This window comes from Triturus cristatus, chromosome 10 (genome assembly GCF_964204655.1).
Source record: "Triturus cristatus chromosome 10, aTriCri1.1, whole genome shotgun sequence".
Taxonomy (NCBI): domain Eukaryota; kingdom Metazoa; phylum Chordata; class Amphibia; order Caudata; family Salamandridae; genus Triturus; species Triturus cristatus.
This window is the reverse complement of record NC_140593.1, coordinates 419,467,338-419,495,336: the sequence shown is the minus strand read 5'-3', so window position 1 is coordinate 419,495,336 and position 27,999 is coordinate 419,467,338. Positions and strand designations below refer to the sequence as shown.

General features: G+C 44.0%; 1 long non-coding RNA gene across 1 annotated transcript in view; it reads left to right on the top strand.

The window, feature by feature from the left end:
• The first annotated feature begins 2,763 nt into the window (after positions 1-2,763).
• The window catches only part of LOC146789546 (uncharacterized), a 67,817-nt gene continuing 42,581 nt past the window's right edge, over positions 2,764-27,999 (top strand). Inside the window, exon 1 of the long non-coding RNA XR_014969819.1 lies at positions 2,764-2,871. This is a non-coding gene — a long non-coding RNA (uncharacterized LOC146789546). The remainder of the gene's footprint in view (positions 2,872-27,999) is intronic.

The following is a 27,999-nucleotide window of genomic DNA, read 5'->3' as shown; positions in this document are numbered from 1 at the left end:
ATGCATATCCTGGGGACATTAACAGACTTGAATTGGGAGGTGCACACGATTTTAGTGACTTTAGATGTCACAGCTTTATACATTAGTATTAAGAGAGAAATTGAGTTACATGCCATTAGACGGATTTTGAACACCAGATCAGCTAGTGCATGGGACCATACTGAAATGTTGATCAATATGATTGAGTTGATCCTTGACATCAATGTGTTCTTATTCAAGGAGAAATGGTACCGGCAAAAGCAAGGGGTTGCCATGGGCTCTAGATTCTCTCCATCCTATGCCAACCTTTTCATGGGTTGGTTCTAGGAGACATGGATCTGGGTACCATGGGCACTAAGTGGACTGATTCTATCCTTTTTTGGGGGAGGTATACTGACGACTTCCTAATGATTTGGACTGGTGGCACAGATTAACTTTTGGAATACTTTGAACACCTGAACAACAATAAAGGTAATAACAAGTTCACCGTTGAATATAGTATGAGTGGGATTATGTTTCTGGATGTGGAGCTATATACTAGGGATAATAAGATTCATAGCAGACATTTTCGCAAAACAACTGCTTGCAGCGCGTTGTTACATGCTTCTAGTGCCCACCATGCACACCAGATTAGGGCTATCCCTTTTGGAGAACTAATACAGGCAAGACAGAACTGTAGCTATGCCCCTGAGTTTGAAGAATGTACAAGTGAAATGATGGCTCGCTTCAATAGGAGGGGTTATGACAAGAATACACTCACGAGGGCCAAACAAAGAATACATCAGATCAATAGACAGGACACATTGAGGGAACACAAAAAGGTTACTGAGAAGAATAAAAAAGTATGCATGATTACAAACTATAACACATTGTTGGGGATACTTGTGCGTTGCCTTAGGAGGCATTGGCACATTATGAAGGCAGACAGATCCCTATATGGATCAATTACGGAAAGACCTGACATTACCTATTGGAGAGGGGTCTGCCTCAGAAACTTACTAAGTTCGAGTTATCCAGGGGCAAGAATGACAGCGAATTGGTTGACTCCACACACTATAGGATTTTACACATTTTGCCATTGCAATGTGTGCCACAGGGCCTGCAACAAGAAAATACAGTTTGAAGGCCCTGGCGATAAAGTATACAGAATCATGTCTAACATTAATTGTAATACAAAATTTGTTGTATATATCTTTTAATGTAAGTGAAGCAAGAAGTATGTGGGCAGCACCATCATAACCCTACAAGAGAGAATTGGGGAGCATATGAGAGCTGCTAAGCAAGGAGACATGAGATATCCGATTGCAGCACATATAGCGCATTGCCCTTCACAGAACAGGAATTGAGACTTCAAATTTTATGGAATTGATCAGACTCTGAGGCACCCTATGTTGGGCAACAGGGAATTGGCATTACGCAGACGAGAAGCATTCTGGATTCTAAGACTATGTAGCACTGTGATAGGGTTCAATTTAGATCAGGAGCTACATTACTTCCTGGGCAGATGAATGTCGTTATTGGTTGTGTGTTGATCTGATGTCTGTTATATGACAATGCATAAAGGTGATGTTGGTCAAAGTACAGTCATGTATAATGATCAATGGGTTTTAACGTTTCATATTTTCTACATACAAGTTTTAAACCTTTAACCGCGGCGGAAATTCTGCTGCGTTGCGGGTGAAATACAGGGTGGGGGTGGTTCGGACGGCCCCCGGCTGTCGTCCACACATGCCCAGAATAGAAATTAACTACACAATATAACGTTTTTTGTGTTTTGCTCATGATTATTTTGTGGGAACACTTGGGATTAGTTAATTTCCATTGCACATTTAAGGAGACATAATTATTAGCACCTTAAGAAGATGGAGAGTGCAATGCATTCTGATTATGACCAGCACTGTGCTGTTGGTGGGGCGATCTTAGATGATCCCTAGTGTCTTTTTACTCTGAGGAAGAGGGATCAGAATAGGAGCGATATGCACTGTGTCTAAGAAAGGCAGTGTGATACCTGAGTGATTGGGGGAAACTACGTACTGACAGGAATCAGCGTTTATTGTCACGCTTTTCGTTTAAAATTATTGGAATTGCGCAGTCATTTGACGTTACCTATTTCTGTATTACTATAATATGTATTCACATACATATGATGTTTAGTTTTATTTTGTGGCTTATAAGTCACAGTAATTTATACTCATTCTCAGTGGCATCACGCTTATGTTAATGAATAGCGTCAAGTCAGAAATGATTGTTCCTTATGTAAGGACCAGTTTGATTGACAAAATAGATATATTGTGTGGCACACTTTAACCAGGATTTCTAAGGATATGGCGAATGTGGACCTCAGTAATGGTCACAACAATGTCCACTTTATTCAAAGATGGCGCCTTAAAGGAGTTCAAAATTATTAGATTTAGTGGCGCCCGAGGTTGTTTCAATTAGTAGCTTATTAGTCACTGTAATGTATATTTAATTTTGGTGGTATCTTGTTTATGGTAATAAATATTTGTAGGCCAGAAATATTTGTTTACCCGCAATAGCAAGGGATTGTGTTAACGGAATCTCAACATTGGTAACTGCAATGTCGTGTCGGATGATCTACTCCGTTCAAAGATGCTGCCCAATAGGAGTTCAGAATGGTTGGACTTAGCGGTGCACACTCTAAGGTGGCGCCCGAGGATGGGGGACAGAGACTATTGTCCTCTCTCCATGTTGACTGGTTGCAGAACGCGGGAGCTATTTAAATACTGGCCTTTCAGCGGACCGCGTCTTGTACTAGAGGACACGGTTGGCTTTTTGGAGACGGACTACTTACATTAGCCGATAAGGATGGGAGAATGTGGCTGAACTATGCAGCATCATTTGGCTACAGTTGAGGGAGACGTTATGTTTACGGTGGGCATTTCATTTTCTGATAAGAGGTGTTACCTTATACACGAGGATGTTTGGAGGGGACTTACCTGTCCGTTTCCCCATGCTTGGTAAGCGTGGGGGTTGGCCTTATGGAATTTTGAGCCTACGCTTGTGATTACTACTCATGACTCCGTGATTATTGCTCATGACTGCGTTATTAAGTGACACATAAAGTATGCATTTTGAGGCATCCGGGGGAATATGTTTTGTAATACTTTAGTGAAGATGGCTATATCCTAAGGATTTATGATGCCGCATCTAGCAAATAATTTAAGCTCCAACACAGACAGTGGGGGCTCTGAGCGTTGAAATTAATATTAAATATTATGCAGGCTTGAAATGCGTTGTGAGCATTCTATTTAACCGTGGATGCCACACATATGGAGGATATCTTACCATATGGACTGAGTGCCTAAAATTGTGTACGGATCAGGTTACCACATTGCATGGTGCAATTGATATAGATTTAGAGGATGTGTGGTTTAGGGCTGTACTCAGAACCTTACCGGTGAGTCTATATACATATATTGTTTTCCGGTTTCCGGATTTAGACTCAATCTGATCTAATTAGAATCACCAACAAGTTTTAATTTCGAATTGGAATCCATGATTGTGGAATAGCCTCTTACCTACATGTAGGATGGAATTATCACCATATGAGAAGTAGGTGATACTGTGGTTTTACTTTTTAGTCATTCTCTAAGGAGTGGTTTGGCCTTGGATGGGCTTGGATTTTGACTACTGTTGCTTTCATTTTCCCCACCTTAGATCTTAACCAGAGACTGTGGAGGCATTTGGCTACGATTTATTCATGCATGACCTTCGGATTTGGATTGTGTATATTGTACCTTCCGGATGTTCTTTGGTGCTTTCCCGCATATTATTGATATGCATTCTTTTCTTGATTCTCTTAGTCGCTATATTTACTCACATTGGTATTCTTCACTGCTAAAGTGCTTGGGATTAATTTGGGTTCCTTCAAAACATCCGGATTATAAGACCTTCTCCCCACCTGTTTTCTTCTATGTTTTAATTGGGTCACTAGGGATCCACACTGTGCATGTATAAAAATTTGTCTCCAATCTGTGATTGGAGCCTTACTAAGTCACGGTGAGATTTATTTACTTGTCTGTTGTACACCAGTTTCTTTATGGTGTTACAATGGCCTCTTTATTTTGTATTTGTTTACTTAGCCTTGAAAAAGTCGCTGGACAATTTCCCTGTGTGGTGACGAAACACATGTTGGCTGGCTAAGAACTCTATACAGTAACAAGAAAAAGAAAAGAATGAAAGAAAGGACTACAACTACTTTGTTCTATAATTTGTGTACACAATTTCACATTATTCATGTCTTTACCTTGTGGACGTGTGCTGAGGATTGTATATACCATTCTTTTTTAGCTGGGTCTGGTGGCTCAGTGGACTAATGTGTCCACTGTAGGGGCCTGTGTTCAGCCTCATGGTCACAGGTTCAAATTCCGGCAGTTCCACTCAGCCTATCATCCTTCTGAGATCGATAAAATGAGTAACATTGGGTTGGGTAACAATAAACATCTGTTATTTAGCACCAAGGTACTCTTGGGTGAACGTGCGCTTCAAAAAATACTCGTCATTGTAGACCCATCTCTCTGCCCCTTACAATAATAGTATATGAAAAACAGTTATTCTCCATATTTTATACAACACACTGTTGGATCCTGTGCCATCTAGGTTCTGGCCTTCCGCAGCATGGAGTCTGTTTTGTCACAGTCCTTGACACCAGTTAAATAAAATTGGCGTACCCGCAAAATATAGACACGGTGTCCCTATTGTCCATGGTATGGGAGGCCTTCAAAGTTACCATTCGAGGGGTGTGTATAGCAAAGGGTGGAGGGATCCTGAGGGACATTCACACAACACACTGTGAAAGCTGAAAATTGACCTTAGACAGATGGAGGCCACATTAAAGACTACGTCTATCGAGGATCTGCAGAAGAAAATTAGGGATGCGCTGTGCGAATAGCAAGATAAGGCAGAAAGAGAGTGCTTGTCCGAGGGAAATATCACCAAGCCCGAAAATATGGGGAGGGAGAAAGGCCTGGAAAAGCCCTTGCTGAACTGGTCCACAAACTGAGATTTTCCAACACTTTCTTAGAGGTCATTGACACAGACGGACAGCATACAGAGATACACCAGACTTAATGAAACCTTCCATGCATTCTACACCACACTCTATACCACACATAGAACACAGCCCATAGAGTTTGACCCCTACTTTGAAAATGTACTGCTGGGACGGCTGGGAGATGGCCAGAGGGAGTTCCTCTCAGCTGCATTTGAGGAAGATAAGATGCATGCTGCGATAATGCAACTCCGCTCTGGACAAGCCCCCGGCACAGAGGGCCGCACTGCGGAATTTTGCAAAACATATAGTGACTGCCTCATCCTGATACTCAAAAGTGTATATGAAGAGGCTCGAGAGACAGGACTCCTCCCGAGGACGATGCGAGAGGCACTCATCATTTCCATATTAAAGCCCGGGAAGCCAGGCGACAAATGCGATTCATACAGGCCACTATCGCTCATAAATTGTGATGCAAACATACTAGCAAAAATACTTGCGAACCGACTGAGCCTCCTCATGTCTGCTTTGGTACTGCCTGACTAATCAGGCTTTGTTCCAGGGTGGGTGACGTTGTACAACCTGAGCACTCTTTTTGCCTTTATGCAGAACATCAACCCGGATCTAGCTGCGGTGGAAGTCGTTTAGATGCCACTAAGGCTTTTCACTCCCTTGAATGGGATTATCTCACTGGTGTCCTATGGCGTATGGGCTTCTCGCCTCCCTTCCTGTCACGGATCCAACTATTCTAAGATGAACCACAGGCCAAAGTGCTGATTAATGGAATGTGCTCCCCCAGCTTTCAAATCATGAGCGGAATGAGACAGGGATGTGCATTATCCCCCCTCCTTTTTTCGTGTTGGCCATGGAGCCTCTTGCAGCCAAGCTCCGGCAACATAATCGAGAGAATGCACTCCGATATCCCGAGAGGCACATTCTGATATCCTTCTATGCAGACAATATCACACTGTATCTGTGAGACTCCGAAATCAGTCTGAACCCAATATTGCGAGAATTTCTACAATTTTGATTGTATTCCGGGGTCAATATCAACTTGGAGAAGTCCCAGATCTTTTCCCTTACTCAGTCGGTTCAGCCACATAGTCCTGATTATCCGTTGACTTGGTGCGAAACGGAAGTGAAATATTTAGGGCTTATGGTAACTAGGGACAGGACGAAGCTTATGCGGACCAATTGCGGCCGAGCGCTAGAGGCCCTGACAAACTCCATAACTAGAAGGATCTCCATGCCTATTTCACTGGCAGGGCACATATCACTGATTAAGATGATAATCCTCCCGAAACTGCTCTAACTTTTCATCAATGTTCCTTATGCACCTAGTAAACACTATTTTAACCCCTTCCCTGCTCATGACGGAACCGTTCCGTCATGAGCCACGGTTGCCGTGTGCTCATGACGGAACGGTTCCGTCATGACACGCCCGTTGGCGGCCGCTCCGCCTACGCGGCGCTGTTTCCCCGCCTGTGCGGTGGGACAACGCAACTGGGCGGAGTCATGACGGAACCGTTCCGTCATGAGCACAGCCCAACCGTGGCTCATGACGGAGCGGCTCCGTCATGAGCACAGCGCCACCGCGCTGCCCCCCCGCACCCCCCAGCACCGCAGCGGAATTCCCGCCGCGGTGAAAGGGTTAAAGCCCTTAAAACCCAACTGCTCCAGCTGATTTGGGGCAGAAGACAACCTAGACTGAAATGGGGGACCTTAATCAAGCCATTTGCGAGTGGGGGTTCAAGGCACCAGATATGGAGCCATACTTTCTGTGCGCACAAGCACACTTTGCTGCATATTGGATATGACCACCTCCGTACATGCCACATCTGGCTGTGGAGCAGGGGTACATGTCACCCGTACAAAGCACGACCTATCTGGGATCGCCTGTGAACCCTAGGAGTAGGGACCCGACAAAGGTTAACTGCACAACCATGGCATGGCGCGGCATTGCTAAGTGATTACAAGTGCCTATGCTAAACTCCCCACTGCTGGGAACATCGCCCGGATCTCCGGTAATGCAGGAGGCGAGCTGCCGGCAAATGCTCCAGAAGCATGGAGTGCTGACCTGGGGGACCTTATATGAGAGCGGTCATTTTCGCACCCGCAAGACTTTCTTCCAGGACCGACTGCCTACCTCAATGGAGCTATTTTTATATGTAAGGCTCCGCTAAGATGTTAAAAATGCCACCCATGACTTTCCCACTGAACCTGCGACCCTAGCCCCACTGCATGCCCTACTACAAAAGTCTACGCCCACACACGTGGTTTCTATGCTTTATCGTACCACCCAAGCAGAAAGTCCTGAGGCGAAACAGACCTCAGGGGCCAACTGGGAAGAGGACCTGTGGACCCCCCTTAATGAGGAGCAGTGGACATATTGCTGTCAACAGCCCAGGAACATATCGGCAAGCAGCAGGCTGTGCACTATACACTTCATATTCATGCACCACCTATACTACACTCCTGCTTGACTCAACTGACTTCAGTTGAGAGACAATGATAAATGCGATAGATGCAGGGAGACGGGAGCTGGATTTCTACACTTGGCGGGGGAGTGCCCCCCCATTCGGGGATACTGGCAACGGATGCTAGATGCATTGGGACAGATGATTGGCTCTCCTCTCCCAGATACCCCGCTCACGACACTGTTAGGATACACAGCAAGACTTGACCCCTCAGTTAGAAAATATGCCTCACTGGGCTTGTTACTAGCCAAACGCAGAGTAGCCTGTAGGTGGGGGAGAGGGCGGGCTCCCAAGTTCAAGGAGTGGCTGAGTGACCTCATAGTTTGCCAAGACCAACTACTTACGTATGCAGAGCTAATGCAACCTGCCTCCTGACCGAGAGACATATGGGACCACTTACGGATGTACTTGCTTGAACACCTAGTCAAATGAGGAGCACGGGGAAATGTTTGAGCTCCAGTGCCCCCACAGGAGGAAATATTCAGACAGTGGGCGGGCGTGGGAGGAGCGTGAATAAACAGCCTCGAAGGACCTGGTGTTCAATACTTCACTGCTGACCTTATCTGATGTGTTCTACCATACCGATTTTTCTAGACTACTATACTGAAGGCTAACTGTGCTATTAATGCAATCCATGACTGTACTATACAACAGCAATGTGATGAGTTGTTATGCTTAGCTGAAGCCTGTTTGTGAATTGTAAAACTAATGAAAATATATATATATACTTTTTTTAAATAAGAAATAAAAATTGGCGTAACGTAGTATAACCTTTTGTTATTTCTATCTACCGCATTCAACAATGTCCCTCACAAACTTTTTCTTGCCTTCCTTTTACATGAATGATCAGTGACTATGCTTTATCTTGGCTTATATCATATGTGGTGAACCATGCTCAGGCAGTGCATCTGCCTCCCATTCAAAATCTGATTATGTCTATCATGGAGTCCCTCAGGGTTCATGACTAAGCTTTCCTTCGTTATAACATGAGTTAAATTTGGGCAAACTGAAATTCTCTTTTTGAGTATTCTATGGCCAGTGACATTGATTGCACTAAAATTGTCATTATATTTTAGGATCAAGGAAAAATCAGTGGATATCCAATTGCAGTTTCACTTCTGTCTTATCAGTATAGAGACTCGGGTGAGCACCAAGTTACAAAAACATAACACACTTAAAACGGTGGTTCTAGTGGTGAGATCATTTTTATCATCCCACTCATGGTCTGCAGTGCTAAGCTTTTCACCTTTATTGCAACATGTTTTTTTGATGTTTTGCTTTATTTTTCCACATGGACCTCCAAAGCGTCTTCATCTTGCTTCTTTTGCTTTTGCATCCTTTGTAGAAATCATGTCTCTCCTCCCAGTTGGGTCCCACCAAACCATGGACCATGTCTTGAAATATCTAAGAAGATTTTCGAACTCCTTAAACTTCAATTAAACTTTATCCTCTTGCTTAGTGGCAAGGAATTGAAAATTAGGCTGCTTGCCTTATCTGTGGATTACTATGAGGCTTGCACATTTACACTCATGCTTCTGCCCTCCGTTGGCTTCATGTCTGGCTTACTGTCTATGAAAGGTTGATATTTCCCTTACCTGACAGTCAAACACTAAAACTACTTGCCCCTCACAATGTGTCTTTTAGCTGACCATCATGCTTTATTTAAAGCTCTCAAGACCTGGCTTTTTCCACCAAATACTTGCTTTGGTCTTCTTGACTGCTCAGTCTGTTTTCTATCATCACAGGGGTATCTTTTGGTGTTATTATGAATTTTCCCAATCTTTTCATCATTATTATAATTAGCATAATTACATGATGCCTTTCAAAACAAATCATGAGCATTACTCACAGATGTGTACTGTATGTTACTTTGGTAAAACACTTTGGCCCAGATTTACTAACACATTCTGCAGGTTGTGTAACTTTTGTGATGCAAACCTAGGGCAAAGCGTTGAGGTGGGATTTACTGTTCAATGCAAACCAGGATTTCAGTTGGAAAATATACCAAAGTAATGCAAAGATGCATTATACTTACTTAGTGCTACTTTGTGTCAAGGAGGCATTCCATGTAACCATCCATGGGTTTTGAAGCAAATCCCTGTCTACTTACATTCATAAGGTAAACAAAACAGGAGAATGAGAAATTGAGTTAAGCTTGTTTCTCTTCGCCTTATCAATATAGCAATCAAATGAAAACAAGCTTGCTACCATTCAAATATAGCATCTCAAAAGACTTTCAATTATGTTTTCAGAAAAACCATTAGTTTTTTTTAAAAGAGCCATCACCCACCAAACTAGTTGGTGGCCTGCTTCATCTTCTTCATTGGGTTACCACCTAAGACACCTAGTGCATTTCAGTTGTGCTGTGATGCCTGAAAATCGTGCATTTGTGGGTGAATTAAAACTGCCTCAAGGTGATTCGGCCCTTGGGAAGTTTTAATCATGGATCCTTTGGTTAGGATTAAAAACTGTGACGATGGACGTGAAGTGAGATAATAATGGTCTCACACATCCTAGTGTTAGGTCAGCATGTTTCACACAAACATGCGTGCTTTCTGAGTCACAATGGCTTTCTTCAGGATGAGGTTGCTAGGAAGACCCTAGTGACAGGTTGAAAGCACGCTAAATCATGCAAAAATGGTGGCAGTAACATACGATTTTCACCAACCTTCTTGCAATTTCTAGAGTGAATACAATAAGAAGCACTATTCAGACAAGTATGCCCAGCATAGACTAAATAGTCCTGCCGGCGTATCAGAGCTTAGCATTTCCACATGTAGGCATGGATAATACGTCACGTGCTGGGCACAGTAGTGGGAGTGACCCATACCTCCCACAAGTCTACGCCCCTCGTGGATGTGTCTGTGGCTAATCCTTTAGTCACTAAAATTGGTAACCCAGTAATGGAGCAGTGAATTAGAATGCCGGATTTGACAACACGCATATTGTAAACTTGCCTCGCTGGTGTGTCTGGATAAACATTTGCACTATGTTAGAGATGCAGTGTTTTATGAACCCATCTATAGACCCCCTGTGAATCTGCAGTGTTTGCTAAACTGAGCAGCAACAAAGGCTGATGGTCAGCGATATTGACCAATATGTTTAACAAGATAGGGACTTTTAATCTAAAAAATCGGTTAGTCTGCTCCTCAAATGATTGCTACTGTGATTTTTACTTTCATGAGCCGTAATGGGTGATGTATAGTACCTATATCATAATTAGCAAGGCAAATCTGGCCCTAGTGTAATAGTGAGGGGCAAAGAGGGGCATCATTAAAAGGACATGTTATGTCCCTCAGAGTGTGGTACCTGTGGCCTTCCTGAGGAAGTGGTCCGTAATCCCTGTTGTGTTGTTTGCATCTGACGTTACTCTAATGCTCGCAGATCCGTGTCTTAATCTTTTTACTGGTCATTCCCATGTAGCGAAGCATGCAGGGGCACATGATCATATAGATCACATTGGTAGAGTTACTGTTGGTGTGCTTTTTAATTACCCACACCTTTCCTAGTTCTAGATTGAGCATTTTTGCAGTTGAGGTAAGTAGGTACATGCTGCAGTTCCCATATGCCTAGTGTCCTACTACTACATCTGGAAAGCCCCAATTGTTCAGCACAGTGTTCCTTGGTTTAGTTTGGTTTTTGGGGCAGGTGGATACCAGCCTGTCCTTTAAACTACTGGGTTTCTTGAAGGAGAATTGAGATTTTTTTCATTTAAGCTTCCTTGTTTGAAGGATGCACCAATGTTTGTTAATCAATCAATCAATCAATCAAGAACATTTATAAAGCGCGCTACTCACCCGCGAGGGTCTCAAGGTGCTGTGGGAGGGGGTGGGGGGGGGGGGGGGGAGTCGCTACTGCTCGAAGAGCCAGGTCTTGAGGAGCTTCCTGAAGGAGAGATGATCCTGGATCAGACGTAGGTGGGTGGGGAGGGAGTATCACGTCTTGGCCGCCAGCCAGGGATTGTGCTTGTGAATTGAAGTCTATGGTTTTGCTTCAATTTCTCCTCAACCTTAAAAACTATCCATAGGGTAAATTCTCCCTTAGTGCTCTCGGGTGAAAACTGTCATATTTGAGCAGTGTGCTCTTATCCGTGGTTTTGTGATGAGCCTTGGTCTGTAGTCCGTTATTTTCAGGAGCAGCCCTTGCATGTAAGAGCGGTGGGCCAAGGGGACTCAACAGAAGAATAAATAAATATTTAATTTTCCCTCATTGTCATCTCCCCCAACCGGTCCCACTGTTCTTACCTGCACAGGCCACTCCTGGTCATTTTCTGCAAATATCGTTCAATCCAAAAATGTAATGGATGTGTTTTCCAACATGTGCATGAACTTCAGATTACTGTCAAAACCATTAATATATTCCAGTAATGGTGTGATCAATTGTCTCTCTCCATCCCAGATTATAAGGATGTCATCTATATACTGCTTTGACAATTTTATGTTCTTGTACGGAGAGCTGTAATTTAGGATGTGTTTCCATTACAACAGAAACTTACAAAGAAGAGATCTACCTTTGTGCCCTGGACTGTGTGTGCTTCAGTGCATCTCTGTTTCGGACATTGGGTCTGCACTTTGTTTATATACTGCCGACAATTTCCTAAAGGTCGCTGGGTGCTTAGCATGATTGCACTACTAAATGTTTAAACATCAGATATTATATTTTTATTACAGACAATAACTATAGATAGATGTGCAAACATTGGGCTTAGTGACCAGATACTTTTCTTTCCTTTATCACCAAACTCAAAGAAGTACTTTATAAGGGCTAGGTGGGCACAGTCTAATATGAATCTCCTAGGGATGTTGTATTCCAATTCCTCCTGCTTAAGAGCATCTCTGATAACTGTCAGTGTTTCCTCCTGAGGTAGGCTTGTGTACAAGCTCTCAATGTCAAGGCTCACTAATGAATTATTGGTAGTATTGTATTCTATGTTTGTGAGTAAGTTTAGAATATCTATAGTGTCCTTCAGGTAAGTAGGGGTGCCCTGCACTATAGATTTGAGCAAGAAACCACAGAAGCAGGATAGCAGCTCTAGAAAAGAGCCTAACACTCGACATGATCAAGCGGCCAGCTGGTGGTGTCTTTGGAAGTGTTTAGAAATTGGGTATTTTGGGGCTGGTCATGCAGAGGAATTCTGCTTCATTTTTGGAAATTGCCCCATTGGACTGGGCTTCCTCCACAAGATTATCTTGTTTCTCAGTTGTGTTGCAGGATCTAGGGGAGGATTGTATAGTTCTTCCTGTCTTCCAGGAGACAGTTACACTCAGTCCTGTAATCCTCTTTATTCTGTATTACAACAACTCTCCCCTTGTCTGCCTGTTTTAAGATGATTGTTTGGTCAGCTTTCAAATCCCTTGATGCTATGGTCTCTTCCTTAATCATGACTTTTGTCAGGACCAGGTTACTAGAGAGGCCCTAGTCAGTGTTCGCATGTGTGCTAAAGCATGCAAAAATAGTGCTAAGTGGTTGGTAACTTACTATTTTCACCAACCTTCTCAGACTATGATGGTAACACATAGCACTGAAGACATTGTGCAAAGCCTGTACAGCGCACTCATACCATGCAAATGTGCGCATCATGCTTGAGCACAGTTCTCCGCACCAAGTCAACATACATGTGGGAAATAGATTCTATCATCCTACCACATGAAGCATACCATGCCATTAGTCCTCTGTTTGCCTCCACGGAAGGAAATATTTTGGGCTCTCTAGGAGGGTCATGACTGAAATCACACAGACAAAGTGCAATACAAACATTCATGCATTTCATTACAAGGCTTGATGGGGGAAAAAAGTGAATGTGCAGAATGTAACGTAGGTGTCTATCAATTGTTTCATCTACTTTAATTGCACTATTTCAGGGTGACATGGATCTTCTGAGGGGAGGGGATGGGGCCTATAGTCATACACTGCTGGGATAATTAGTAACTGTCACAGATTGCAACCAAAAAGATAGCGTCTGGGGTGGGAACCCAATGCTGAAGCATGCCACCAACTAGGTTTGTGGGTGAGGGTTCTTTTAATGCATGAGTGAAAGGCATTTGCGAAGCTATATTTAAATGGTAGTGAGCTTGTTTTCATTTGATTGCTTTACAAACACTTATAGACATGGATTTGCATCAAACTCTTACGCTTCCTCAAGGCGACTGTAATGGGGGAAAACAAGTCCTCTTCCGATACAAAACATAGGCTTTAAAGAACACACACACCTTTGCAGTATGGTGTCAGGTTGTGTGCATTTGCGCATGGCAGCCAAAAGTGCACCATGTGCTCAGGGGAGAGAAATGTGAAAAGTCTTTATCAATATGGCACAGTTTGTTCTCTCCCTTTGATGCTACTGACTGGGGTTAAACATTAGTAATTCTGGGCCTTTGTTTAGCAAAATGCCCCTTCCTGCGTGAGCATCTAAGTTAGAAGGTATTATTTCATATTTGTTTTAAATACTCTATTCACAATTGGACTTATTTTGTGCAGTGAATGCTATGCAGCAGTGTTCGCTCATCCAGAGGACACAAGGCCTCTGCACCACAATCGGAGCAACTGCTTTATTTACCAGCTGTCCAATCAAAACGAATCTTTATATGTATAAGCTATAATATTGACTTGGCAGCAGGGTAGGCCTCCACTTGTTCTACTCATATTGTGTGTGAACAAAGGAGAATGGATTGTACTATGGAATATAGACGATAGGAATATCATGGTACCAGAATGTCATGGACAGAATATTGAGGGGCAACATATTGTTAGGTAAGCCAATATAGAGGAAGTATAGATTTACTTTTAACGCCACATATGCATCTTTCAGATATAGATGACAAAGATTTAGTCAAGATATATGCAAGGAATTGGGTTACTGGTTGAGGGGGATAAAACCCTACTCAAGCAGCAACCACAGTCCTTGTCAGGGAGAAGTCACAAGCAAATCCCAAATTAACCTGTTCTCAATCCTCTGGTTGCTTGGCACAGGCCAGTCAGGGCTTAGCTTGGGGGCAATGTATAAAGTGTTTATATAGTACTTCAAAACCAATAAAGTAAAACACAATACATGAAAAATCCAACACAAATTTAGAAAAATTTAGTAAAATGTTACAAAAAATTTAAGACCAATAGAGCAAAAATCCAATCAGTAGTACTGGAGAGATGCAATTTCAGATATTTAAGTGAAAATAGTGCCAAAAAACACAAAGAGCCAGCTGTAATTTTCTGGTCATGCCAGAACGCGTCAAAGTCACAACTTCAGGCCAACCACGATGGAGCGCTCGCCAACTACAAGGACCAAATTAGGCTGGCTGAACAAAGAACCTTAAAATCCTGCAGTGCAAAGTCTATCGTTGAAGAAACATTACGCACCAGCTGGTTCCAAAGAGGGTGCAAGGCTTGCCATACAGAGCCCTGCATTGTCGCCATGGATGTCGTCAACAAGGGGTTTGAGATGTGAAGGCATGCGCTGAGGAATAGTTGTGCAGCTGCGGTTCTCAGGAGGGTATGAGCTGCGATGCAAAGTCCTGCATTGTGGATGCATTGGGCAGCAGTTCCGATATGGAGTTTGGTGAGGTGCTATGCCACACAGCAGCTCTGATGATAGTTTTTGAGAAGCGATGCGCTGCAATACATTGGTTCTGCTGGCACCACAGTTAAGCTGGCAGAGCACCTTCAGGCCCACTTCCAAGAGTCCAAGACTAAGGTGGCACCTCTTGGGAGGGCAAGACTCAAAGCTGGTAGAGTCTAGGTGCTGCGTTCAAGATGGGCGAAGCCTGTTCTCTTCCTGAGGGCTCAGGCAGGGCCTTTGAGTTGTGCAAGTGTACTAAGTGACAGCACCTCCTTGTTAAATTAGAGGCCCATCCTGCAATACCTAGCTTCCCTGTGTTCCACTGTCTGGGAGCAATACCCAAAGATCAACTTCCAGCTACACCTATTCATGTGACCCAGGAACAGGCTGCAGGCACCATAAAGTTGGGACAAGAAAATACCCAACTCATTAGTAGCATTTAATTTACAGACTGCAGGGTCTACAAGTAAATTAAATGTGCCAATTAGGTATTGGTTAATACTACCATATTTAGGGGAGAGAGCACAATCCCTTTAGCACTGGTTTGCCTTAGAGTCACAATACATATATGAAATTCTAGACTAACCTTAGACAACACAGCATATCTGCTAATTAAATGTTGCCAGAGCGTATAAAAATGCACCCTCTTGCTCTGTCCGAAGCGAGAATAGAAAATCCTGTAGAGAGACGCATGCTCAGCATGAACACCCCCTGAATGCTATGTCCCCACGTAGGTCTTCCCTCTATCCTCCAATTTTCCAAAATAGCCTCTCCTACTTTACTCATTTCTTTACTCCCCTCTTTGCTGGCCTGCAAGATCAAGCCATTACTTAACCTCTACTGACCTGTGAGAGTAGAAGAGGTGATTTTAGAATTTCTTAATGAGCAGCAGGAAGGTGGGTAAGTTCATAGTTATGCAGTGAGTTCTGTATGAATGGGGCAGTAGTTGAGCAACTTTGTTTAAACTCTTAGGAGGTTTTAGCTGTATATATGAATCAAGCAAGTATGTGTGTATCCAGAAATTGAGAAATGTTGTTCATAGAAAAATGCTGCCCCGGGGAGTTCCCTGTCTGCATAAGATGCTGGGACACTGTGTTAGAAAAGCAAGTATGTTTAGATTGATAGCACAAGCTTGTGTCCTCCTCTCCAGTTGGATCACCAGTCTGTGTTTGGAAGGGAGCTGGAAAACTTGCCATTCCAATTAGTTCCAGTTTCTTGTGCCAGGTGAACCTTCTGGAATACATTAGTTGACAGATACACTAGGTCAACAGGACTGCCATCTTCACAGCCAAGCTGTGCTTATTGAAAGCAAGGCTTCTGACCTGGTGGTCCTGGGTAGGAAAGAACAGCCAGTGTTTCACACTCTGAGAAAAATGGTCATTAATTGGTTTTTTTTTTTGAAATATCTGCTTTTGCAGTTTGTTTCTGAAAAAAAAAATAAGGCCAGCTAGCAAGCTCAAATTAAACAGTAAGTGAGAGGTCTTTGAACAACTTGTGCTTGGGCTGAAGCACTTGCAGTGTAAAAAGCCACAGGAATCTTTAAATATGTCAAGTGAGTCGAGGTAATGGTGATGGCGGTGGTGCTACTATAATCCCAGCTGTTGTCCATGCTCACACCATTCTTTCCTCTCAGGCGGTGAGATAGGCATAGGGGAACACAGGGTATCAAAAGGAGCCCATGGGCAACTGCCAATTTGTCATTTCCCAGCACAAATTCTAGCTGGCTGAAATTGTGAATTTGGCACTCTTCATTGGCTCTGACTTCCCACCAACTCCTCCAGTCTGAAAAATGCCAACCTTCTGAAGGCAGTGGAATGTATTCATCAGGACACCTGAAATACTCTGCAGATCTTGCTATAACATTTCTATGTATAGAAAAAAGTGAATAATGGAAGGCTTGGATTAATTACATCCACTGGTAATCACTCTGGCCGCATCCCAATTCATTGTTTTGCACACCTTGTCACCTAAGTTTCGACGCAGCTATATGCATATCAGTCTTGATCCTGCTCCAAAAGAAACAGTCCAGCCCAAACTCTTTTTTGCATACTTTGATAAAACGTCAGAGCTTCAAGTTGCTGTTAATCTACACTCTGGACCAATCCTAAAACATCATATTAGCTTTGCTGTTGTATCTTGAGAGGGAGATTAAACAAAATACTGCCTTGAAAGAAGAGGAGCTGTCCTCAGACATTGAAAAAACACAATAGAACTAAGAGAACATAGGATAATCAATGTTGAGAATGACTTAATAAATAGAGACTGTTCAGGACCCACAAGAATCTACAACCATGCAGGAAATGCCCAAAGTGAATGGCAGTTGCATCACCTGAAGGTAGAGGAGGTGAAGAAGACATCAGAGGAGGGCACCTGTTGTGCTACTTACTGCTCCTAGATTTGTGTGAGCATGTATCACCGTGCCCAAATCTAAGAAGAAAGCAAGGTGTCAGTATCATTTAGTTTACATACTGTCTTTGCTTGGGTCAGATTGTCATCCTGATCCTGAAACCATTTAATCAATGTTCTATGATGCAAGTTTCCAGAGATATCAAGATTTGAAGCCCTGGAAGACTCTAAGTCTGCCTTGTTAAAGATAGAAGGCAACTACTCCAGTGTCCCACCACCAGACAAATTTACCTATGACCAGTCATTACCAAGAAACTGGCATCTAAGGGGTCTATTCACCAACTGCATTTTTGAAAAATGTTCACTTAAATTCTTCAAAATATTATAAACCAGGGGTCTCCAACCCTTTCTGTAATAACAGCTACTTATGTTCAATGAAACTCATCAAGAGGTACTAATTGTACTAATGTAATAGTGACAAGATTACATCAGTGGTCACTATCATTAGCAGTGATCCCTTCAGAGCATCAGGTACCGTTGCCAGCAGTAATGTTAAAAAGTATTTGTCAATATAGAATGCCTCTACATGGGTGATATATAACAACCATAGCTGTAATGCCTCTGGTACCAAGGTAATACCATTTGTAAAAATGTCTCCAGCGCCAAATGATGTATCAATCAAATATCAGATTAAATTTATTTTGGAAATTCAGCCATTTTTCACCAAAAATTGGCTTATAAGTTCTGAAAATAAACACATTTGTGTCTCAAATATACACTCTTAATTTTAGTATACATAGATTAATTCACTCAAGCAAAACCTAATTTAGTACGCTGGACTGTACACAAAAGAGCTACCTACAGGTAGCTGGAGAGCTACCAGTAGCTCACGAGCTACTTGTTGATGAAGCCTTCTTATAAACTAATCTATACACCCATGACAATTGTAAGGTAGTGATTGGGTATAGGAATAATGGTGCCACTCAGGAAATTATCATCTAGGTATGCAAGCTTCGTTATAATTAGTAACGGTGCTGTAGGGTGAGGAGCACCACTGATCCCCCCAAAGATATCAGCCATAGCTAACAGAAACAAGAGATAAATTATCCCCAGCACACGTAAACAGTCATTTAAGTTAGTAAGACTGCACGAAGTGAGCAAATATTGAAAAAAGTTGAGTAAAGTTTCGTAATTTTACTCAGGGGTACACGAGGAGCGACGTCGAAAAGGAAACACACACCATAATGGATGCAGGAATCCTGACTTCGGGGACGTATTTGGATCCCTTGGTCTTTCCCTTAAACAGTAGTGGGACGTCGTGAGGAACAGAACCCTCTTTTGTGTGTTGGAATTATCACCACAAAACAAAATCACTTTCAAGAAAGACAGAGCCTTGCTAAAGTCGCGGGAGATTGCCCATAAGTGACGAAACACGTGTCGGCTGTCGGAAGAACTTGGCAATAAAAGAAAGAAAATTACGAAACTTTACTCAACTTTTTTCAATCTTTGCTCACAACGTGCAATCTTACTAGCTTAAAGGACTGTTTACATGTGCTGGGGATAATTTAAATCTATACACCTATGTTATAATAGGAAATGAGGGACACAAAGGAGCGGTAGGGAAATGGGAAATATTGAAATTGTATTGTAATTACATTTATATAGCGCTTAAAAATTGTGACGAGGCATCAAAGCACTTTCTGGCAAGTAGCACGCTACTCCGTAACCCAAAAAGGGTTAGTGGTGAATTAGTATTGGGAAATATGAAATTAATTTGAGCGATGGACATGTGAGTCTGTTAGTTGGATTGAAAAGGATAGTGATGGGATAGAAAAGGGAAGGGTCTAGAAATTGTGTATTTGGGGAGCATAGCAGTAGGAGCAGATTTGGTATGAGTAAAGTAGAGATGGAGGGGGAACAGGCTCTAGAAGTAGATTAGGAAGAAAGGTGAGGTATCGAATGAGTCTAGGAGGGATACATGAGAAAAGAGTTAGAAAGGCTTGTTTTGGATATCAAAATAGTAAAAGAGGTTTGAAATGATTCAAGGAGGAGTAGAGGATGGAACAGTCTAGAAAGGGTTATTTTGGGGGTCATAGTAGTAGAATGGGGTTTGGGAAGAGTCAGAGTGGAGGGAGAGGATATATTGAGAGAAGTATAGGGTGAGATATGGGATAGTGCATTGGAGATGCTGAATTAGGAGTAAAGTAATAAATATGAACATACATAAGTACATGGTAGGTATATATGTATAAGAAAAGTGATATATATATAGTTTTATGTTATATTTAATAAACTCAGACTTTCAAGTGTTACTGTACTGGAGGGGCTTGGGGAGGAGTGGGGAGGGGCTAAGGAAAGACTATGGGGAGGTTAGGAAATGCCATGTACCCACCCACATAGAATAAGCCCATTCCTATTTACAAACTGCACTTCTATAGTTACTACAGCCATAAAGGACCCAAAACAATAATAATTGTACTCCAGCTCAGACGTAGAGTAAGTCCAGCACTACACATGGCCAGCCATTGGTACTGCAACACATTTCTACAGAAAATAATGGAGTCAGGGAGAGATTTGAAATAAAACCCCAAACTAAATAATGTTAAGCAATATACTTTATTGTTGAGTTGATTAAATGTAAAGGGTAAAAAAATATTTTCTTATAATAACCTTTTGTACATTAAAAATATGTACCATACAGTAATGTTTGGTACATAAGAAATAAATACAAAAATTTGACTTTGAGTGCAGATGTTTTAATTATATGTCAATTAATTAAATATCTAGTTCAAGAGTGAGTTAATAGTGCTGTTGCACTTTTTTAAATTATATTTTATATTTACAATAGTTAGTTTACATTAATAAGTAACACAAACATAGTTTCACAACTGTTTATAAAGTTTAATAAACTATTATACATTTCCCCTATACTTTACCTTAAAGAGTTCTTCGCCACAGTTGTGGAGGTCTCCACCACATGAACAGAACATAAAATAATGTGTTCAAGCTACTGCTAGTGTAACCATATGGTCATATTTGACATTTTTCCAGACTCCACCACTAAAATGAGAGGTAGGGACATAGAAGTTTACAGTATCTTTGTGAATAGTCCCCTATCTGTTTTATATCTGAAGGTGTCCCACTGTGGTCGCAGGTATATTTCCTGTCACCAGTGACTTCCAGAAATATTGACTTTGACATGTTTTAACAGAGGAAAAGAGTCCATCTTTCTAGATTGTGTCTGGCTGTTGGATCTTCAATTGGCATTTTCCGGAATAGTCCAGAACTACAGGTGCTGTCAAGTGTACTCTCTGCAAACCAGCAGTACTACTAAAGCTATGTGTTGGAATATAGTTTTTGGAGTGGTGAACTATTGGGCTTTGGGGAACCATTTTTGCACAAGTGAGTAAACCCAAAGAAACATGAGCTCCAAGAAAACTTGAACAAATGATACAACATCCATAGAACAACAGTTATACTGTTGTGACCAGTTACCCCAACAATGACTGGTTTGTCAGGCATAATCCACACAGTTAAATGAGGACAGAATATTGAACTGTTGTATCTTCAATTGGCATTTTCCGGAATAGTCCAGAACTACAGGTGCTGTCAAGTGTACTCTCTGCAAACCAGCAGTACTACTAAAGCTATGTGTTGGAATATAGTTTTTGGAGTGGTGAACTATTGGGCTTTGGGGAACCATTATGCACAAGTGAGTAAACCCAAAGAAACATGAGCTTCAAGAAAACTTGAACAAATGATACAACATCCATAGAACAACAGTTATACTGTTGTGACCAGTTACCCCAACAATGACTGGTTTGTCAGGCATAATCCACACAGTTAAATGAGGACAGAATATTGAACTGTATAAAACTTTCCCTGATTGAAGTCAATTGCTGTAATTTCTAGTTCTCTCGGTTAATCACTAGAAATGTTTTTAGAGGTATATAAACTGACTCTAGCAGTTGCTGTCAACTTCTGTTTTTCTTTATTGTAGCCAACCAAACTATCTATGTATACCAATTGTATATACAGAGCAAATATTAATGGTAATAGCTCTGCCTGATTATTACATTTATTACATGTGATTACTTTATCATACTCTATCTGACTTAAAAACCATCTTCTGCCTTCTGGAAAAAGCTCTCACTGCTGAACCTAGATATTTTCAAGAAGTAAAAGTACATAAAGAAGCACTTGGGTACCTAATTGAAAGGCAGTACTATCTGAAGTGCTAACAAACCAGTGATTAAAAATAGTATCAAGCATGGACACTGTCGAATAACCTCTCCTTGCCCCATGATTCAGCAACAATGGAAAAAGCTTCTGTATGAAGATATGTGAATTTGATGGTGGTCCTATTGTGTACAGACAACTTTAGACAGACAAGACGGTGGAAGGTGTAGAGTATGCTGCTTGGATGGAGCTATGTTAACAATGTAATGATTTTAAAGTATGTAATGTTATTGTCACTTACTCTAAAGAAATAAAGATACTTATGTTTGAGAAACTAAACAAATAATTGGGCTTCTGTAGTAGACACTGCCAATTACAACTGCTTGCTAACTATTAAGTCATTAATTCCTAAATAGATTTGGGTTGCTTTCTAAGTAACTGTACTAAAATTATTTGTAGACTTTTTTGGCAATCTAATGTACACATGAGAAGCACTAGTTCTGTATAAATTCTCTATTGCTTTGATTGAATTTATTTGCCCACTGGGAAAATCCAGAACGATGTCATATATACCCATGATAATCAACACCGCACAGCCGCTCCTACAAGAACACCACTGATCATACCAAGTAAGTGCCTAGCACATCGCTAATGCAACCATTCTCCTTACAGAGTGCAATTAGCACGGGGTCCCCTGAGTTCTGAAGACTCATGAGGCCTCGGACTTCTTGATAGCAAGTATGGAATCTGTCTCATGTGTTTACAAACTTTCTCCACCTTGTAGAATTACTGCAACAACCAATAAGAATAGTCCTATATAGAGTGTGTGCTTTATGTTACATGTTGTGTATGTCTAGTCTTTGTTCCATTTTTTACAGGACACTGCACCAGTACTAATTTTCTGAGGGTGTTTTATAGACACTGTATATATCACCTTTACAGGTCACGATCTTCACGTCTGGAGTGAGTCTACCCAGCTAATGTTCTTTTTATACTTTTGTGTTTCTTTTGAGATTGACATTAAGGTATTACCTTGTCGCAATATAAATTGACAATAATAGGCATATTTAGCAACATTGACACATTTATTCAACACATAGTATTCCCTATGTATTGATGGTATTATACTGTCTTATGTGAGTAGGGTAGGGATCTTTGTACCCGTCCTGAAGAAGAAGTAGCACGCTTCGAAACACGTTGACACAGACACACACAGGAGGTTTTGTACATTAATACATCAAAACTCCACCTCACCATTTTTAATAATACCAGCAGGGAGGTTTACTAAGAATCCTTTTAGTCCTCACTTGCCAGGTATTTTTTAACACTCACTTACCATCCACTTCTGACCTTACCACTCACACCCTCACACACAACACATAGTGTTACATCCCGCATACCCTCTGGTTAGTAGCACGCTGCTCTCCGTATAGAGGGGCGCAAAGACCCCTATGATGAAGCATGACACCAAGAACGACCCTTGACCCTGTCTTCAGGCAGGCAAGTCGCTCCGCACGCCGCGCAGCTCCACCCGACTGCCCATGTCCTGAGCCCAGCTGCCACTGCTGACTGTGTTCGAGGCCCGCCTCCACCCGCAGGCTACCACCTGCGCCTCATCCCTGATGGCCAGTGGTAGGTCTTAGGTTTTGCTTGCTTGCTTTGTTTTTTGGCTGTAGTTGTTATTGTGTTTTACTGTATCCGTTTTTCACCTCCTTCATTCCCCTGTTCTGCTGTGCCCTTTTTCACTTCTGTACCCTTTGCTGTTGCTGCTTTCCCGCCGCTGCGTCCCCTGCGTCCCCGCCCCCCCGCTTCCATTTGTCCACTCCCTCCCTCCTCCCAGCTGCTCCTTCCTCCCACCTCCCCTTCTTATGGCGGCCGCTGAACGGTGAAGAGAGAGACCGTTGACCCTGTCTACAGGCAGGCAGGTCGCTCCCCATGCCGCGCAGCTCCACCTGACTGTGTCCGTGTCGTGAGCCCAGCTGCCACTGCTGACTGTGTTCCAGGCCCGCCTCCACCCGCAGGCTACTACCTGCGCCTCATCCCTAGTGGCCAGTGGTAGGCCTTAGGTTTTGCTTGCTTGCTTTGTTTTTTGGCTGCATTTGTTATTGTGTTTAATTGTATCCGTTTTTCGCCTCCTTCATTCCCCTGTTCTGCTGTGCCCTTTTTCACTTCTGTACCCTTCGCCGTTGCCGCTTTCCCGCTGCTGTGTCCCCTGAGGCCCCGCCCCCCGCTCCCATTCGTCCGCTCCCTCCCTCCTCCCAGCTGCTCCTCCCTCCCAACTCCCCTGCCAAGCCCGTCTGCACCCATCCGCACCTGGACTGCGCCCAGCTCCAGAACCCCTGGCCCCCGCGAACGCCACGAGGCCCGCCTCCACTACGACTCCAGCTCCCTCCACGCACTCAATGCTGGATGATCATAAACCTGCTGCATGGCCGCCCCAAAACGCACCCAAGGACCCTTCTCCAGCACCCGACCCGCCAACCCACCAACCAGGAAAGAACCGAACCACCTCTGATGCATCCTCCTCAACACCCGCTCCGCACGCAAACACACAGTTGAAATCTGGGACCTTCTCGACTCAACCGCCCCAGACGTCGCCTTCCTGACGGAGGCCTGGCTGAACCCCTCCTCGGCACCCAACATCGCCATAGCCATCCCGGACGGCTACAAGATCTCCCGCAGGGACCGCACCAACGGAGTAGAAGGAGGAATCCCCATCGTCCACAGGAACACTCTCAGAGTCTCGACCATCACCGACGACCCCCTCAGCACCGCCAAACAAGTGCACTTCCAGATCCACACCAACCCCAACACCACCCTCACCCCGACCACAGTTCAGCAACTCCATTGCTGACTTCGCCAGCACACACACCCTCGCCTCCACGGACTACATCCTCCTCGGGGACCTGAACTTCCACCTCGAGAACAACGACACCAACTCCACCACCCTGATCGGCAACCTCGGACTCAGACAACTCGTCACAACACCCACCCACTCCGCCAGACACACGCTTGAGCCCATCTTCTCCTCAAGCTCCCACGTCTCCTTCAACCACAGCACCGAACTCCACTGGACCGACCATCGCTGCATCCACTTCACCTTCCGGAAACCAACCACGCACCACTGCACCCAACAGATCCCCTGCCGCTGCTGGAGCAAAGTCACCGAAGACCAGCTAACCACCACCCTCACCCGGAGCCCACTCGCCGACTCACCAACCCCGACACTGCCGCCCGCAACCTCAGACAGTGGATCAACGACTGCTCCAACACCCTCGCCCGATCAAGAAACCCTCCAACAACCACACCAGCAAGAAAGCCAGCTGGTTCACTGAAGACCTCCAGGCCTCCAAGCAAACCTGCCGAAAGCTAGAGAAGAAGTGGCACCGTGAACGAACGCCGGAAAGCCACGCAGCCCACAAGAACGCCACCCGCAGACACATCTCATCAGATCCGCCAAAAGGGCCTCCTTCAAAGACCGCCTATACAACAACGCACACAACAGCAAAGAGCTCTTCAACATCATGAAGGAACTCTCCAACCCCAGCTCCAACACCGACATTCCACCCTCGCAAGACCTGTGTGACTCCCTTGCCACCTTCTTCCATCGCAAGATCGCCGCCATCCACGACAGCTTCAACGCCACTACCGCCCCGACTACCACTGAGACCTCCCCCCCCACGACAACCATCCACACCGAACGCCTGCTCTCCGGGACCAACATAAACGACAAAAACACCATCAAAATCATGAACACCATCCACTCCGGATCTCCGTCAGACCCATGCCCACACCACATCTTTAACAAAGCCAGCACCACCATCGCACCCCATCTCCGGAAAGCCATCAACATCTCCTTAACATGCCGAGATCAACACCCTCCTCAAAAAACCCAAGGCTGACCCCAAGGACCTCAAGAACGTCCGGCCCATCTCTCTGCTCCCATTCCAGGCAAAGGTCATCGAGAAGACAGTCAACATACAACTGACCCGCTACCTCGAGGAAAACAGCATCCTGGACCCGTCCCAGTCCGGGTTCTGCAGCCACCCTGGCACCGAAACCGCCCTCATCGCTGCCACTGATGACATCAGGGCCCTGCTCGACAACGGAGAAACCGCGGCCCTCATCCTCCTGGACCTGTCAGCCGCCTTCGACATGGTCTGTCACCGCACACTATGCACACGCCTCCACAACGCTGGGATCTAAGAGAAGGCCCTGGACTGGACCACCTCCTTCCTCTCCGGCAGAACATAGAGCATCCGCCTCCCCCTTTCCGCTCCGAAGCCATCGAGATCATTTGCGGCATACCCCAGGGCTCATCCCTCAGTCCAATGCTGTTTAACATCTACATGGCACCGCTCGCCCACGTCGCCTGACTGCACGACCTCAACATCATTTCCTATGCCAATGACACCCAGCTGATCCTCTCCCTCACCAAGGACCCCCGCACTGCCAAAACCAACCTCCACGAAGGAATGAAAGACGTCGCCGAGTAGATGAAGAACAGCCGACTGAAACTGAACTCGGACAAGACGGAAGACCTCATCCTCGGCTCCACCCACTCAGCCTGGGACGACTCCTGGTGGCTGACCACACTGGGAAAAGCACCAACACCCCACGACCACGCACGCAACCTAGGGTTCATCCTCAACTCCACTCTCTCCATGACTAAGCAGGTCAACGCCGTCTCGTCCTCCTGCTTCAACACCCTCCGCATGCTCCGCAAGATCTACAAGTGGATCCCCACCGAAACGAGAAGAACGGTCACCCAGGCCCTCGTCAGCAGCAGGCTGGACTACAGAGACGCCCTCTACGCAGGAGCCTCGGCCAAACTCCTGAAACGACTTCAACGCATTCAGAATGCCTCTGCACGCCTGATCCTCGACATCCCTCGCCGCAGCCACATCACACCCCACCTGAGAGACCTGGCACTGGCTCCCTGTCAACAAGAGGATAACCTTCAAGCTCCTTACCCACGCACATAAGGCACTCCACAACACCGTACCAGCGTACCTCAAGAGTCGACTCAGTTTCTACACCCCCACCCGCCAGCTACACTCCGCCGACCTCGCCCTTGCCACAGTCCCCCACATACGAAGAGCGACCTCCAGCGGCAGATCGTTCTACCACCTCGCCGCCAAGACCTGGAACACCCTCCTCACCTACCTACCGCAGACCCAAGACCTACTCACCTTCAGAAGACTCCTCAAGACCTTGCTTTTCGAGCAGTAGCAGCACTCCCCCCCCCCCCCCAGTGCCTTGAGACCCTCACGGGTAAGTAGTGCGCTTTATAAATACCATGATTGATTGATTGATTGAACAGCCCTTTTGGTGTGTGAGGGGTATTTAAAGAACACAATGTGCTTCCCACCAATGTAGGAAACACATCCAACCCAAGACCATATGTCTTGTTTCGCCTATTTCTTGTGGGTGGATTCCATTTGTTTATTAGTTATAGTTAGGGGAGATCGAATCCACTCCCATTGTCTGCCCGGACACACTCTCTCTCCACTCCCTCCTTTGGTATTTATGGTATTCAGACAGGGCACAGCTGTGGGAGATAGCCGGAATTTCTGGCCTTAAAACTCTAGTCATAAGGCTGACAACCAAGAGCGAGCAGTGTACCTCTCTTTCAGAAACCTTTTTAGAAAGCCCTTTGTTTTGTTTTCAATTCAAAAACTTTATTTCGACAATTAAGTCATAAAAGTAACATATACCATCCATTTACATCAACATGAATTAAAATAAAACTTGATTTTCTACATGTTAAGAATCAATATGTTACACTAAACTCCATTTAAAATAAACAATAATATTAAAAATGTACATACAGACGATTAAAAACATTTCATTTTTAGACAACAATGTTTAGTATTCCTCATCATAAGTCTATCAGAACAACAGAATATCCTAGTCTAGGAATCTTATGTATGAGTATAAATGGATAAATAGACAAATAATTGCGGGAATTGAATGGCTACAATTGGGTGCCTATTCATTGGGTACTTTCGTGAGGAGCTGTCTGGACCATATTATCCAAGCCCACTTTATAAATTTTGCCATTGCTATTGCGATGGTCGGGCTTGGATCTGTACACAAAATTCTTAATGCCTCCTCGTGCTTTCTAGTGCCTATGAGCCGACAAACGGGTATTACCCATTTTTTGCGTGGAAGCACATAAAGGGGGCAAAAGAACAAAAAATTACTCAAAGATTCAGACATATCCCTACATTTGGGGCATTTATCCTCGGACCCTTTAGTCCATTTGGATGTGAATGAACGAATAGGGAGGGTACCTATCCTAAACTGAAAATAGAGTTTGCGATCAGTTGGTATTTCGATCATGCCCCAGTATAGTTCCTGTCTAGGATGGGCTTTGAATTCTAGAAATCTGGCTGTTAGATGCGATGTACTCCCATTGGAAGCTAATTCCATAGCGATCAGCTCCCAGTACTTGG